Genomic DNA, 16344 nt, shown 5'->3' with positions numbered 1-16344 from the left:
CTGCTATATAAGCGAGTGAAGTATTAACATATGCCACAACATGAACGAATCTCAAAAACACACGCTAAGTAGAAGAAGACCGATACAAAGGGCGACACACTGTATGATTCCAACAACGTGAAATGTCCAGAACGGGCAAAACTATAGAGCAGATTAGCAGCTGCCTGAGGCAGGGGGACAGGAAGGAGGTGGGGAGTGACGGTCAACAGGTGCAGCGCTGAGAAACAGAAGAAACATAACTAACCCCGAGTGGCCGGGGCCCCGAGCAGAAGAGTGGGGCTTGGGTGGGGGTGGGGACATAGAGGGAGATAGGGCTCCAGAGAGACAGGCTCCAGACCAGGGGGTGGCACTCCACGACCGGGCTGCTTGCCCAAGGTCCTCTGTCCCCTTCTGTGCTTGTATCACCCACACAGATGCTCTAGGTCCCTCCTGGTCTGGAAGCTTCTGATCCAGCAGGCCACCCCGGGATGCCAAAGGCTCAGCGGGGTCCTTCCTCCCAGGGATGTGTGTGTTCCAAAGGAGGACTCAGGAGAGGACAATGCTTCCCTCTAACACAGCACCTTGCTCGTGGCAGAATGCCAGGCACCGAGGGCCCCTGGAGAGGGAGAAATTTTGTGGGTGAGGTCCCAGCCTGGATGCACTGTAGAGGTTGAATACTTTTTCACTATAGTCCTACAAAACACTGCCTGTCCTACTATACAGCTATCACGTAGCAAGGAAAAGCCAGCTGAGATCTGTGCTGAACCCAAACACTTCATCTTTTCCAGCTCTGGGGGATTTTCCTGTCCACCCGTTGGACTGACAATCACTAGGACGGAGCTGGGCACTAAGTTATTTTCCACTCCTTAATCTGCTTGTATTTTATCTTCCCCAGGAGACCGCAGGCCCCCAGAGGCATGAGCGCTGTCTCTGGAGATCTTTTTCCTCTCAGGGAAGCGGAAGATGCTCAGCCTGGGGCCGCTCATTCTGCCTGGCTGCCACCAGCAACTGGCCATTAACGGATGTTATGTAAACCTTCCTTGTTAGAAATAATTAATAGACTCGTCTTGTGTACGACCAAGAAAATGCCTCTGAGCCTTTTGCAAGTAACTGCATCTAATTAACTCTCAAGCCATCTATTTCAGGTGCCAGCAATGCCTAATGAGGAAAGCTTCCAAAGTGGCCTGTAACACCCGCCCGGCGTGGGAACACGCGGCTGCTGTCTGTCCATCTGATATACCGGATACGAATACAGCCGAGGTACAAAGGGAGATGTGATAAAAATACCCCGGACAAGTCTCCAATCGCCACCTCTTACAGATTCTTAGTTTTGCTTTTAAGAGAGCAAGCAAGAAGTCATGGTAAGCAAATAGACAGCAAAACCTCCCCGGGGTTGGGAGAGGGGGGCTGGGGCAGGGAAGACACCCAGGTCCTTCATCCTGGGTCTTCATCCTGAGGGATGTCAGGAGGGTTTGAAGCAGGGGATGCCGGGAGCACACCTGGGCCTCGAGAGACCACATTCGAGAGTGTGGAGGACAGACTGGAGGGGAAAAAGCCGGAGCTAAGGGCTGAAAAACCTAACACAATGGCAGTTAGGAATCAGAGGCTCACACGCAGTGCCAGTGCTTCCTCTAAAGATCGATTCATAGCATAAAATCCCTAAAAATAAACAAAGTCTACCACATATTCCAGTACTGATGGTCTTCTCTCTTAAATGTGGGAGAGAAAACTTTCTGAGGAGACTCCAAGATGGTGTGTTGGGAGGCTGGGAGTGTGTAAGGAAGCCTCCATGGATGTTCTCAGGGTGGGCACGTGGGCCTGACCTCACTCACTCCTCACACCAGCCCTCTGAGCGGGGGGCTACTGTGGGTGAAGAAACTCTGGAGAGGTTAATAAACTCATCAAATTCACATTACTCGTGAATATATAGCTGGACCTTAAACTTCCATCCATCTGACTCTAGGCCTTAAGCCAATCTAAGCCATTTTCATAGATAACAGGGGTCGGAAATCACCTAGGAACACTCTAGAAAGTCCAAGAGGCTGAACTCACACCAGACCAATAAAAACTGAAATATGTTTAAAAAATAATGGCTATAGATATTTAGAAGAAAAACCCTAAGGAAAAAAAATTGTACTGAATAACCGCCTTTGGAAGACAAACTATTTTGGAAATGCACAGGTTCCACATTTGGCCATAACCACCATGATACTTGTGGGAGATTATTATTAGCCTGATTATCTCATTACTTAGAAAAACCTTACATGAACTTTTCCTATTAGACTGTGAACTCACCATGGTAACAGAGCAGGTATTCACTGTTACTTATCTGCAGCCCTCACCACAAGAAGTATCCTTACACACCAGCACACACACGTGCACACGCACACATACACACACACACACCACTCCTACACCAAAGAACACTGTGGAGAGGAAAAAGGGATCTCCTGGCTCCAAAGAAACTCTGACATTTCACTTTGCTGGGCTGGAGCAGATCTGAGGCAGATCTACTGCAGGGATGAGCTGGCCAGACCCTTGCAAAGGGCAGCCATGTTGGAAGATGCCCAACTGCCCTGAGGAGGTGGACAGGCCCAGAGGTTGGGGCAACCTCTGGTGGTAAGGGTTTGGGGAGGAAAAAGATACATCCTGACTGGCTTGGGGGAGACATTTCTATGTAGGGGATATATATATATATATATATATATATATATATATATACACACACATATATATATACACATATATATATGAATGTATGTATAAATATATACAATATTTATATCTGTATAAATATATATGTATAAATAAATATATATATATACTATATATGTAATATATAATTTATTTATTTATTTTGAGAGAGAGAGAGAAAGAATGAGCGAGTGCACATAAGCAGGGGAGGGGCAGAGAGAGAGGGAGAGAGAATCCCAAGCAGGCTCTGCGCTGACGTGGGGCTTGAACCCACAAAACATGAGATCATGACCTGAGCCAAAATTGAGAGTCTGACACTTAACCAACTGAGCCACCCAGGTGCCCCTATGTAGGGGTTATTAAGGGGGCTCAAGTTCACTTCTCTAGGAGAGATTCTAGAACTTTGGAGGGATCACAGGCTGTAGTAATGTCCATGTAAAAATAATGCTGTGAATCAAAATGAACCAAAAGTTGGATAAATGTAGATGAATACCATAGTTTCCTCTATTCATGTTTATTAATGATTTTTATTTACACAGATCCTGCTTTATTCCAGAAAGGATACAAGGTAGCTCAAAAAGATATCTTCCCTGTAGCAAAGAAGCAGAAATTAAAAATAAGACCACGTATTTTTAAATTAATAAGAAAAAAAAAAGAAAAAAAATACAAGGCTTAGGATCTAACACAGTGCCCGGAGTTAGAGGCTGAAATGCACGCCATAAAGAGGCTATTGATGTATTTCTGGTACTCTGTTAGATAAGGCAGGAGCCATCTGTCTGAGCCTAATCATAAAATATGGGTAGGAAATATGAACTCAATCACACACATTTCCTGTGATACTTTAATCATCATTTAAAAGCAAGTAAGAATAATAAAAAAGAGAGTATTTTGTTTGACAAAGAAGAATTTGAAGAAGATGGCCCTATAAAATTTATATCCAAAGCACTGTGCAGGCCAATTTTTAAAAAGCACTCTGCAGACAAATTCAGGTGCCGGGTGATGAAGAACCACTAAAGAATGGGAGAGTCATTAGGTGCTTTATTAAATCAAATGACTAATAGTTGAAAGTAGAAAGAAAGGTTGGGGGAAAAAAAACTATTAGGTTTTATAACTTACGTAGGACAGGATAAAAATGTTTCTTTTCCAAGCACACTCTCAAAGAAAACAAGTCTTTATGAGCTTTTTACATGGAAACGGTATCTTAAAATTTACTTTAAGAGCATTAAAGGACGATTCTGAATAGGAAAGCAAAGTTCAATTGATTTGGGAAGAGTTCCAGGTTAGTATTCAATTCATAAAGCAACGGTCTTTTCCTTCTTACAGATTATGATAAAGCCCTTCTGGAATTTTAAGTACGTGAGGACTCAGATTCCATTCGTAGGGGCCAGAGTCTCAAAGGGGCTCCCTCTGGTGTGTGTGCTGTGTGGCTTGTGGCCACCAGAAAGCCACCGTTATCAACGGAGAGGGTGGGCACCGGTTATCAGAAGGGCAAGAAGTTCTGTTTAGGCCATTTCTCTAAGTGAATCCACATTCTACCTGCCTTAGAATCACTAGGGCACATGTTGAGAATTCAAACCCCTAAGCTCCACCAGCCTGCCCCTGAATCAGGCTCTTGTGGGTGGAGCCTCGGAACCTGCAACCTTTACAAGTTCTCAGGTCGTTGTTGGGGCCAATGTGCGAGCATTATGCCGTAGGATGTCATGGGGCGATGCTTGGCTGTTTATACTAGTCAGTGTGTTTATATCCAGCCAGCATGTAACTATGATCATCAACAGTGACTCTTACGCATTAAATATTTATCGGAGGCCTGCTATGTGCAAGATCTTGTGTCTTAGACACGGGAGTAAATGCAGATATCCAGGTGACTAAGACAGCCCCACGTCTCAAAGGAGTGCATACGTGTTGGCAGAGAGAGGTGCAGATTCTCCAAAAACCTGAGTCAGTGAGGGACACCACTCTGAGTTGCAACTTCCTCCCCAAGCCAGGGCTCCAATTTGGAGCCCACAGGGTGATGAAATGCTGACTGCCAGGACCCCTCTCCTGCTACCTGTCTCCACTCTCCTCTACTCTTTGCACACAGCACAGAGGCCCAACCATGCGATCAGATCAGAAGAGCACAGGGATATGGGGGACGTCCTGGGAGCTGGGAGGGAAGCTGGGAAGGGAGGAGAGGAGGGAGGGAGGGCAACTTCATGAATAAGGTGGCAAGACGTTTCCTCTGCTCTAGTCCACGTTTCCTGCTGAGGTTGGGTCCTGCTAAGTAGCTAGGTAAGAATTCTTTACCAGTGAACCTAAGCGCAAATCACAGGCCACTACAAATCACAACACTGTACCCAAACTCTTGGGGCTGCAAAATCTAGGAGGGGGTGTATTCAAATGGATGGTGCGTGGGGTACGTGTGTGAGGTCAGCCTCAGGGGAGGAGCCGCTACATCTCCTGGCAAGTGTGTGACGTCCAGACCTCCCTCAAAGACAGAGGAAATGAAGAGGCAGTAGTTGGGAGGAAGGAGCGCTCAGGGGAGGAAACAAGTTCTAGGGTCTAAGATCTCCTATTAAATAAACTTCCTGGGCTAAGATCGGCTGGAGTGCCCTCCACCCGGTGCGGATGGCGAGGTATCCACTACCAGAAATATGTCTGCACTCAGCTGTGAAACCCAGACGGTCTCTTCTCCCTGTTTCACTATTTATGATAAAGCAAAATTAGTGCCAACACCCCACCTCCCTCGTCTTGCTTCCTCTAACAATTCACGAGATGCACTCAAGGAGATTACTGCAGGGGCGCCTGGGGGGCTCAGTCAGATGAGCATCCGACTCTTGATTTCGGCTCAAGTCATGATCTCATGGTTCGTGGGATTAATCCCTGTGTCAGGCTCTATGCTGGCAGCTCAGAGCCTGTTTGGGATTCTCTCTCTCTCCCTCTCTCTCTGCCACCCGCCCCCCCCCCCCGCCCCACTCACGTGTTCTCTCTCTCTCTCTCTCTCAAAATAAATCAATATTTAAAAATAAAATAAAATTGATCTATTGGAACATAGCATATTTCCAGGGTTCCAATCTTAGCTCTACCTCTTACCAGCAGTGTGGCTATAGGCAAGTTACTTAACCTCTCCTTGCTTCAGTTTCTCCATCTGTAAAATGGGGATAATAATAGTACTACTTTGACGAACTGTGAGGTTTAAGTGTAACCTATTCAAAACAATGTGTCGCACATGGTAAGCACCCAATATACTTTGGCTGTTACTCTTGCCCTTTCCAAAGTTCCTACTCAAACAAAAACCAAACGGCTGACTACTTTAAATGAACCATTGAAGTGCACAAAAGTTCCAATTTCAGTAGAGTAAAAGGCACATCATTTAAAAGGCATATGCTGTTTAAAGTAGTGACAGTCTGTTGAATATAGTTTCTGGAGAAGTTATTTGTTTTATGCTCTATTACATCAGTGGATATATCTATGTAACACCTACATCCCCACACCTGGCTTCAGTGCTAACTCCCCACTCCCACACCTACCCTCTTGTACTAATTCCTGGAAACCATTTCACTCCACATTTCAGGTTGGAAGTATCCTTCCTTTTGTTGGACACACTTGACTTCAGTTCCCATTTCAGCCTGGGTTTCTTGGACGTAATGATTCAAACTTATCTTTCAATGACAGAAACTCACCAAAAGCTGGTAATAAGCTCACCAGGAATTTCTCTGCATTTTTATGTTATGTCTCTGTTTTTCCTACCTGGGACCAATATTTCTTTCCCAGAATTTGCTATTTATGTTGACAGAATAATGAGTTGCACCAGGATATAGTTCTATACTATATGTAATGGACATTTATCATTTGTGGCTGCCTAAAATCTTTTGAACACCTTATCGATATTTTGATCACTTCATAGAATGTGAATCCTGCCTTTCCAACTTTTCTGGCTTCTCTTGAAGCTATGGGTGACCACTTAAAAATAGGCAGAATTCCTTCGTTGGCATTCTGGAACAGTTTGCTTGCATTCGTTTGCTTGCTTGCTTATTTATTTATTTATTTATTTATTTATTTATTTATTTATTTATTTATATTTGTAAAAGATAGTGTTTTAGTTTATTTATTTATTTTTAATTTAAATCCAAGTCAGTTAATACACAGTGTAATGATGATTTTAGGAACAAAATTTAGTGATTCATCACTTCCATATAACACCCAGTGTTGATCCCAGCAAGTGCCCTCCTGAATGCCCTTTGGAACAGTTTCTTAAATTACAGTGACTCAGTTGGGAGGTAGGCTCTTCTTTTAACTCCCTCACCTGCATCCCTACGACCAGTCTGTGAAGCAGATGTAATGGCTGGAGCTTCAGTGGCCATTTTGGACCATGAAGTAATCTCAATCATGGAAGCCAGCCACAAAAAGAGTGGCTCCTTGATGACTGAGTGATTGTCATGCCAGTCTAGAACTGCCTATCTTTGGATTTATTTATTATAAAAAAAGAAAATAAACTATCTTCTATAGGCCATTTTTATTTTGTCTTTTTCTTTATTATATGTAGCCCAATTTAACCATATATTTTTATATTACTTATAATGATACATTATATATTAATATTATACACTATATTTCACTTATCAAAGGTAGGATCAAGTTTTGATTCAGATTTCTGAACTTTCATACGAAAGATAAGACCATATTTAACAATACGGAAAAAAAAAGACAGAAAACCAGACGTGTGTATCTCCTACCTAATGAGACACAATAGGAGGCATTCAGCACCACCTATAATATATTTTGACCCAAACATTGAATTGGAATCTGAGTAAGCATCTGCATTTAACCACCAATTTACAGGAAATACAGGAAGTAGAGCAACGTGTTCTACGATACCACAGGGATGAAAGCACCAAACTCCAGAATGTAGGAAACTCTAGTAGGACAAATGGTTCAGTTTCTTCAAAAATACATTGCAAGGTGGGGGAGGGGTGGCAAAGAAAAAAGAATTCACAGATTAAAACCGTTTTGAAACATATTAACAAATGCAATGTGTAGAAACTTTGGATACTGAGTTGAACAAACTGAAAAACATTTTGAGGTCATTAGGAAAATGCAAACACTGTATGGGTTTCTGATGACATTAAGGTATTATAGTTAATTTAAAAAGTTATAATAACGGCTGGGGCACCTGGGTGGCTCAGTCAATTAAGTGTCCGACTTCGGCTCAGGTCATGATCTCGTGGTTTGTGAGTTCAAGCCCCATGTCGGGCTCTGTGCTGACGGCCCGGAGCCTGGAGCCTGCTTTGGATTCTGTCTCCTTTGCTCACTGCCCCTCCCCCACCTGTGCTCTGTCTCTATCAAAAATAAATAAATGTAAAAAAAATTTAAGTTATACTAATGGGATTACACTTATATTTTTAAGTTCTTATATACATGCTTATAAAGATACATACTAATATATTCATAGATGAAAGGACATAATACATGGGAGTTGATATAAAATAATCCAAGGATGAGGTGGGGGGTTGAGAATATAAATGAAATAAAACAGACCATGTATCTTAGTCAGTTTGGGCTCCTATAACAAAAATACCATTCACCGGGTGGCTTAAACAACAAAAACATTTCTCACAGTTCTGGGGGCTGGGAAGTCCAAAATCAAGGGGCCAGCCAACTGGATTTCTGGCATGAGCGTTTTGCTTGCTTTGCAAATGGCTGCCCTCTTGCTCTATCTTCCTATGGCAGGGAGAGAGATCATTCCTCTCATGTCTCTTCTGTATCAGGGCACTAATCTCATTCATAAGGGCTCTAATTTTATGATCGAATTATCTCCTGAGGCCCCCACCTCCAAATACCACCATTGTGGGGGTTAGGGGATTTGGGCACAAACATTCAGTCTTTAGCCCCATGTGTTGGTCACTGGTGCAGCTAGAAAATGGGTACGCAGAGTTTTGTCAAACGAGTCTTTCTAATTTTTGCAAATTTCCTAAAATTTAAAAACAATATTCAACAAGACTCTTTTAGTAGGCTTCTAATAGTCTTTCTTTGACAAATCAGTTTCTTTCAATATGGCAGGTTCTTTTCTATAGAATCAATAATTAATAGGATTAATAGCTTTTCTGAACTGGCATAGCAAAGCCAAAATGTTGGAGTAAGAATTTCATGTTAAGGAATCAAAATCCCAAGAGAAGTATAAGCTACTCACTGTCATGGGTCTGCTCTGAAATTCCTTGTTATCGTGTGCCCACAACTTTTAGGGGCATTCATCACTGACAACAGAATTATCTTGTCATGAATTAGTGTAGTTACATCTAATCCATTCTAGTTGGTTTCTTGGGTCACCCCAGTGCTCACAGATGATGTTTGGTTTCTATAAGACTGGACAAATTGCTTGCTCATGTAAATGCAAGGTTTTATATAGTCCTGGAAAGGAGTCCTATAGCCTGATGATGGAGAGAGTCTAGACTAAAGGCACTCTTCAAACAGCCCTTACTATGGGCAGGTCACAACATCAGCACCAATTCAGGATGGGTGTTTACGGAAGTTCTGCCCTGGCCACAGCAAAGCATTTATGGGTGATCTTTGCTTAAACCCTTGGTTTCCAGTTGGGCAACTTTAACAATTAAGCGAGCTGAGGGACCCATAAAAGCCACTGGCATTGCAAGTCCCTACTGGCTCTACTAATTTGGTAAGAAATTTCTGCACAAAGCTATTTGGAACTTCTAAGTTTCTCTAAAAACTCTTCTGTGTAGAGTAAGAACCAGGCATCATCAGCAGTCACGTAACTTGGAGCATGTCAGAAAGTGCAGAATCCCAGGCCCCGCTCCAGACTTACAAGAGTCCTGTTGACTCATATGCATATCACCATGTAAACAGCAACCTAGGAGCACCTACCTCTTGATAATAATGCACAGTGAACGGGTCAGTGAGAAATGATCATCAAAGTTGGCTTTCTGCAACAGCATTCAATACTTATTCTCCCAAGGGATTTTTTTTTGAAGTGCTCTCCTCTGCTTATCAGGGGGCGATTCATCACAAGATAAAAATAAAACACAAACTCTCAGGGATAATCTACCACACCTTATAACTCTTTTGTCTTCATTTCTTGCCAAATCTATGAACAGGCTCTGACCAGCCAGAGAGAAATTTTTCCAGTTGTTTGTTTCTCCCTGTGGATAAATTATGGAGGCCATTACAGGCAAAGGCAATGTAGATAAGAGCTGCTCCTCCTTGATCCTTGTGTTCTCTTAAATTACACACCATGGGGTTACAGTTATTGGTTAACAACAGCAAGGCCTGAAATCCCCCCATAGTATGGAATTTAAAGAAATGTAGCTCAGAATTGATGCAATGATACCAGTTTGCTCTCCCTTTGTCCTTATCTTCTGTCATGGTTCCTTGTTGCTATATGCCATCGGATAAGCAGCCGGGAGATGAAAAGAAGTGACAATTCATCAACTGCAACTTTCATTGACATAGTTTCCAGTGGGTTATATGAACTCAGGAAATGCGTGCAAGATACTATAAAAACATACCTGTAGATAGGGCATTGAATCTATTTTTATTTTTTTATTAAAAATTTTTTTTAATGTTGATTTATTTTTGAGAGACAGAGAGAGGGAGAGAGAGAGAGAGAGCGAGCGTGAGTGGGGAAGGGCAATGAGAGAGGGAGACACAGAACTGGAAGCAGGCTCCAGGCTCTGAGCTGTCTGCATAGAGCCTGATGTGGGGCTTGAACTCATGAACCATGAGATTGTGACCTGAGCCGAAGTTGGACACTTAACCAACCGAGCCACCCAGATGCCCCATGTTTTTAAATTATAATCTCTTTGCTGCCAAAAAGGATTTGGCACCACTATCTTCTCCATCCCTTACTCCCCCCCCAAAAAAAAGCATAGAACCAATAAAACAATTAAAAGAACAAAAGATAACAAGTAAGTAAAGAGGGAAAAGAGACAATATAGAAAAATATAACAATTTCGGCTTCCTAACAAATTATTTTTTCTGATAATTTCCTTTTATTTTATGTTTCCCTTTTGAGCATCTAAGTTTTCAGTTGTGACTATTTAGAAAAGCTATTTGTTTTGAAAGCTACATTTTTCCAAAGCCAAGTGATTGAGAGAAGAATGGTTTGGAATTCTAAAAGCTAAAAAGCAAAGCCTGAAGGAAGACATCAAGTTTATCAACAAAATCAAGGATCAGTAAAAGAATAAAACAAGAGCCAGTTGCTTCCCAACGGGAGATAAAGGTTTAGGTGGCTGGTGGATGAGAATGAAGAGGGACAAGACTAGATGCTAGAAGCTGTCTGGGTCCTTAGGAAAAGGTCTGGCAATCCGCCCACCTTGGCCAAGTGGTTTGGGAAATGATGGGTTGATAAAAATCCCAGAGGACAAGGGGCCAGCTTCCCAGGGCGTGTCCTCAGAGGCTCTAGGCCATATAAGGAGGCCTCACTCCTGACCAGAGCTTGAACTTCAGGGTGACTTTGGCTGAGGGAGATATCCACTCTGAGACGTGGCCCTGGGGCAATTCACCATGAGGAGTCTTCTGGGATTCCTCTGAAGCTCTGAGACCACAAGGCTGGAGGCACCTGGAGTCGGGACAAGGAGGACGCAGCAGGTGGGGGCCTGCTGAGCAGAGGCCTGGCCCTGGGGCCAACATGACAGAAGCCAACAGGCTGAAACCCAAGACCAGGCCCAGTGACCAGGGGCAACCCCGGACAGAGGACAGCATGGGGACATGGTGCCGCTCCCCTGAGGACACACAACCTCTTCTCGCCAGGGAAACTGATCAGCCACAAGAAACAGATGAAAGGAAAGGGAGGGAGGGGTGCCTGGGTGGCTCAGACGCTTAAGCGTCCAACCTTGATTTCGGCTCAGGCTACGACTTCACAGTTCATGAGATTAAGCCCCGAGTAGGGCTCTGTGCTGACAGCGCAGATTCTCTCTCTCTGCTCCTGCTCCACCAGTGATCGCATGTGCACACCCTCGCCCTCTCTCTGGCCGTCCTCTGCTCCAGTACTCTCTCTCTCAAAATAAATAAACATTAAAAAAAAAGAAAGGGGAGGGAAGGAGGGAAGGGGAGAGATGTGAGTTTAAACTGGAGAAAACTAAGATCCCTTGCTACCACCAGTGGCAATACGGACTCCTGTGCTAGGTTTACCTATAGTAGGGAAAAATCTATGAATGGATAAAGGAGATGTAGTACGTGTGTATACACACACACACACACACACACACACACACACACACACACACACACAATGGAAGACCACTGTACTCGGTGATGAAAACAAATGAAATCTTGCCGTTTGCAACAACGTGGATGGAACTGGAGGGTATTATGCTAAGTGAAATTAAGTCAGAGAAAGATGATTTCGTTGTGGAATTTGAGAAACACAACACATGAACATAAAGGAAGAGAAGGAAAAGTAAGATAACAGAGAGGGAGGCAAACCATAAGAGACTCTTAAGTACAGGGAACAAACTGAGGGTTGCTGGATGGGCTAAAGGTGACAGGCTTTAAGGAGGACACTCTCTGGGATGAGCACTGGGTGTCGTATGTAAGAGACGAATCACGGGGTTCTACTCCTGAAGCCAAGACCACACTGTATGTGAACTAACTTGAATTTAAACAAATAAACAAAAAATAAATAAATAAAATGCTACATTTTTGCTCAACTAACCTCATACCTTTTACAAGTGTGTATATATGTATGTATATGTCCTTAAATTTACTAGAAAGTAGAACTAATTTTGATTAATGGAGAGAGCAGGAAAGAGAGGCCCATCTAGTGGTTCTGGGTTAATTTCATTAATATCATTAAGGTTGTGAGTCCGTAGTTGTGCCACAAAGAGTAGGTGGGTCATAGTTTGGTGGAAAGTGAGATGGCTTAGACTGTCCTTTGTGCCTGGCACAGAGCTCCAGAGGAAGGAAAGGGGGACGGAGTAGGGAGCAGTGTCCAAAAAAAAAAAAAAAAAAAGTATTCAAGATTACCTTAGGGGACTGAAAGAACCTATTCTGCTTATGAAATTTATCTGTCTCTCAAGCACAATCAAATTAACTCTAGGCTCTACTAATAGGAAACAAACTTCAAAAATCAGCAAATAAATAGCAGAAAACGTCCCCCCTTCTCCCAAATAATGCAAAACCATGGCCTATTGCTTTTCGCAGTAAGGTTTGTTAGTTCTTTCCACATTTGCATAATTAAGGCAATAGTTCTTAAAATAATATGCACTATTCATCTATCCTGCGAAAATGGAACTTGCCTATTTAGCCATCCGAACACATCACATCTGCCATCGCTTCTGATGGGGGTGGGGGGCAGTAGTTGAGGAATTTCTATCCAGCCAAAGATTTATCTTCTTGCCAGGTGCTCCAACCATAGCGAAGTAATCACTTAGAAGGCAGAGCACAGGCCGGCAATTCTCTAAGTGAAAATGGAGGTGGTCTGCCAGCGCGCACGTCCCCTCCGCTAACACGGAGCCCCAAGGACAGCAGTGCTAAACAACCGCATGAATAATGTAGATTCTGAGAGCTTCTGAGTCCCTAGGGACCTACAGGCTCCACTGCAAAAACAAAACAACAAAACTGCTGCCCTAAGCTCCCTGAGACACCTGACATTAGACTATTAGTAGAGCCTATTTAGAGGGAGATGGAAAATTTCACTCTTTATATATCTGAAGAATATCAAATCATACATTTAATAAAATCGGTCATCTATTTTTAGTGCCGTTAGCACAATTAGGGAACCGCGTAGTTTTCTACACCTTATCTGGTAACTTCTGGAAACTGGGAAGAGTGTTTCTCTCTCTGCTGATGGTAGAACTTCTAGAACTCTGTTGTTGAATCTATATAAGGCCAAAAGCAGATGGCACTACCCATTTCCATACTTGAGCATCCATTATAATTAGAGCTCTTTAAATATAAAAGAGTTGAATTACTTTCCATTAAATTTGAAGTTCTGACAACGGAGAGAAATTTCATTAAAATATACTTTTCCTCAAAGAGAACATCATGAGACAAATATAGTTTCCAATAAAATAATATTGGAAACAATTATATTCATATGACACTTTTGAAAAGTTTTGTGAAAAGATAATTCTAAGCTTTTAAAGTTATGAAATATGGGGCACCTGGGTGGCTCAGTCAGTTGAGCATCCAACCTCGGCTGGCAGTGATCTTGGGGGTTTGTGAGTTCCCTGCTGTTAGTGCAGGGAGGTGGGGAGGGAAACCCACCTTGCGCTCTCTCTCTCTCAAAAATAATAACATTATTTTTCTCAAAACTAAATAAACATTAAAAAATAAAATATGGGATACATACAAAAGAACCTATGAAAACACATCCTTATAATCCTCAATTTTGAATCACAGCTTTGAGCTGCAACTCAAACATTCAAGGATCACATAATCATAACATCAAGTGTAAATAATTAGAAGATTAAGAGTAAACTATTGAAAATACTTTGATAAGGTTGAAGAATGAGTCCCATGTGAACAGATGGGATAATTTAAGTGCTTAGATCTGCCCCCAACAAAAGGGGATGATTCGCCTTTTTTAATCAGGTCTTTTTGTGATGTTGTGAAAAGATTTTCTTCTATTCAAACATTACATTACAAAATCATTTTGTAATTAAAATGAAGGAAAATTCATCTTTCGTGTATGCTTTTTGGATTATGTATCTATATTTGAAAACATGTATAACTTAATAATTCAAATTACTCATGTTCACATAGAGGTAAAAGAAATTTTATTTACTTATTTATTTACTTACTTATTTACTTATTTATTTATTTATAGAGAGCAGGGCAGGGGTAGGGAGAGACTCAGGGAGAGAATCTTAAGCAGGCTTCATGCTCAGCACAGAACCTGACATGGGGCTCGATCTCACAACCACGGGATCATGACCTGAGCCAAAATCAAGAGTCAGACACTCAACCGACTGAGAGCCACCCAGGCACCCCAAGAAATTTGATATGTCTTACTAAAATATAAAATTATATATTTGTAAAACAGTAACTTGTTATCTTGTGTAACAATGGTTGACTTTCTCATACACCAAGAGAAAAAATATACCCTTGAAAGTCCAGAATGTTGAAATGAAATGAGTTTTCTCTGGGACACTTCACTAATGTACTACTTGGCTTTGAGTACAAAACAATAGCCAAATAGTCCTTTATGTTTTTGATTGAATGAAACAGTAACCTAAAAAAGTATCTCACTATATCAGTGATTAAAAATATATTATGTACATCTGTCAAAAACGGTTAGTGACAAAAACTCATTTCTGGTAGGAAAAAAAAATCCAGCTAAAACAACTGATCTGGTTTGAACCCAATGCCACAAAACATATGCAACAAAATTTATTTAAAACATCTATCCTGAAAGGTCTCAGGAGATATTAAAATGGACAGTTGTTATAATGTCTACAAGTGTTAGCAATTCAGATCAGGACCCAGTAAAACACATGAAAGTCAGTGACATTAGGGCATGTGACTTAGACAATGAAATTTGTACCAGGTTGGTGCTAAGCAATTTATGTGGTTTCTTTCAATCCACCCTCTCAACAGCCCTTCAGGTGGGGACTTCTCTATTATACAGATAAGGAAACTGAGAATAACACACATTCAGAAATCTGTCCCAAATCACATAGTGAGTAAGAGTCAGCCTTAATCTGAACTCAGGCTCACAAAGCTCTAGAAGCTAAGCACTCATCTACCACGCTCCAATGGCAATCGTCTAACAATGTCTCTCGCCAGTGTCCATCTCGCATCTCAACAAATTATGAAATTTTAGAAACGTCTACTGGCTAGCCCACATAAATCATATGTTACGTGGACAAATGACAAGCCCACATCAGTTTATAGTTTCCTATTCTGATATTTCTACCTATGACGCAGTTAAATTGTAGCACAGAATCAAACTTAAAGGTTTTTTTTTGTACATTTATTTATTTTTGAAAGACAGAGCGTGAGTGGGGGAGGGGCAGAGAGAGAAGGAGACACAGAATCTGAAGCAGGCTCTGAGCAACCGTTCAACACAGAGCCCAACGTGGGGCTTGAACCCTCGAACCATGAGATCATGATCTGAGCTGAAGTCAGACACTTAAACGACTGAGCCACCCAGGCTCCCCTCCGGAATCAAACTTTAAGTCAAGGGACCTGAGATCCTCCATAAAACTACGCTCCGCATAGTTCCCTTAACACCCTGGCATACATCTTCATTGGGATATTCTTTTTGGCCGAAGTAAGAGGGGGTGGGGATGGCATCTGGTTCCGAAGAAGAAGGGAAAATGAGAGAGGCATAAGAATCAAAGTCGGGGAACGAAGTGAGTCCAGGCAAGAAGCATCTCCTTTCCAGGCCACCTCTGACGGCCAGTGTTCGAGGGCACCATGTTAAACCAGCAGTGCGCCGTGGAATCACACAGGATACAGCTTACACAACTGACAAGCTTGTTTTGGATACCTGTGACCGCCAGATGAAAGGAGTCCTCTGGGTACACATAATTAGTACATATCCATTGAGCCATAAAAGCTGTATAAAACACGCCCCACGCCTTCAAAGAATGACAGTATACTTGGCGAGAGAAAAATATACACATAGAGGTGACCTTTCAAAGTATCATATTTGTGCCAACTACTGTTACAGGAGAGAATTATAAGATCCTAAGGAACGCTTTCAGTGCTTTATTTGCACACAATGATCTCTAACAG

At 42.2% G+C, this 16344-nt stretch overlaps 1 protein-coding gene across 4 annotated transcripts in view; it reads right to left on the bottom strand.

Annotated features, from left to right (window-relative positions):
- UST (uronyl 2-sulfotransferase) overlaps positions 1–16344 on the bottom strand; it is a 319150-nt gene that overhangs the window by 162885 nt on the left and 139921 nt on the right. The gene's annotated exons all lie outside the window — the stretch shown is intronic.

Source organism: Puma concolor, chromosome B2 (assembly GCF_028749965.1).
Source record: "Puma concolor isolate L17-30 chromosome B2, mPumCon1.1.hap2, whole genome shotgun sequence".
Classification (NCBI taxonomy): domain Eukaryota; kingdom Metazoa; phylum Chordata; class Mammalia; order Carnivora; family Felidae; genus Puma; species Puma concolor.
This window is presented reverse-complemented; position numbering and strand designations above follow the sequence as displayed.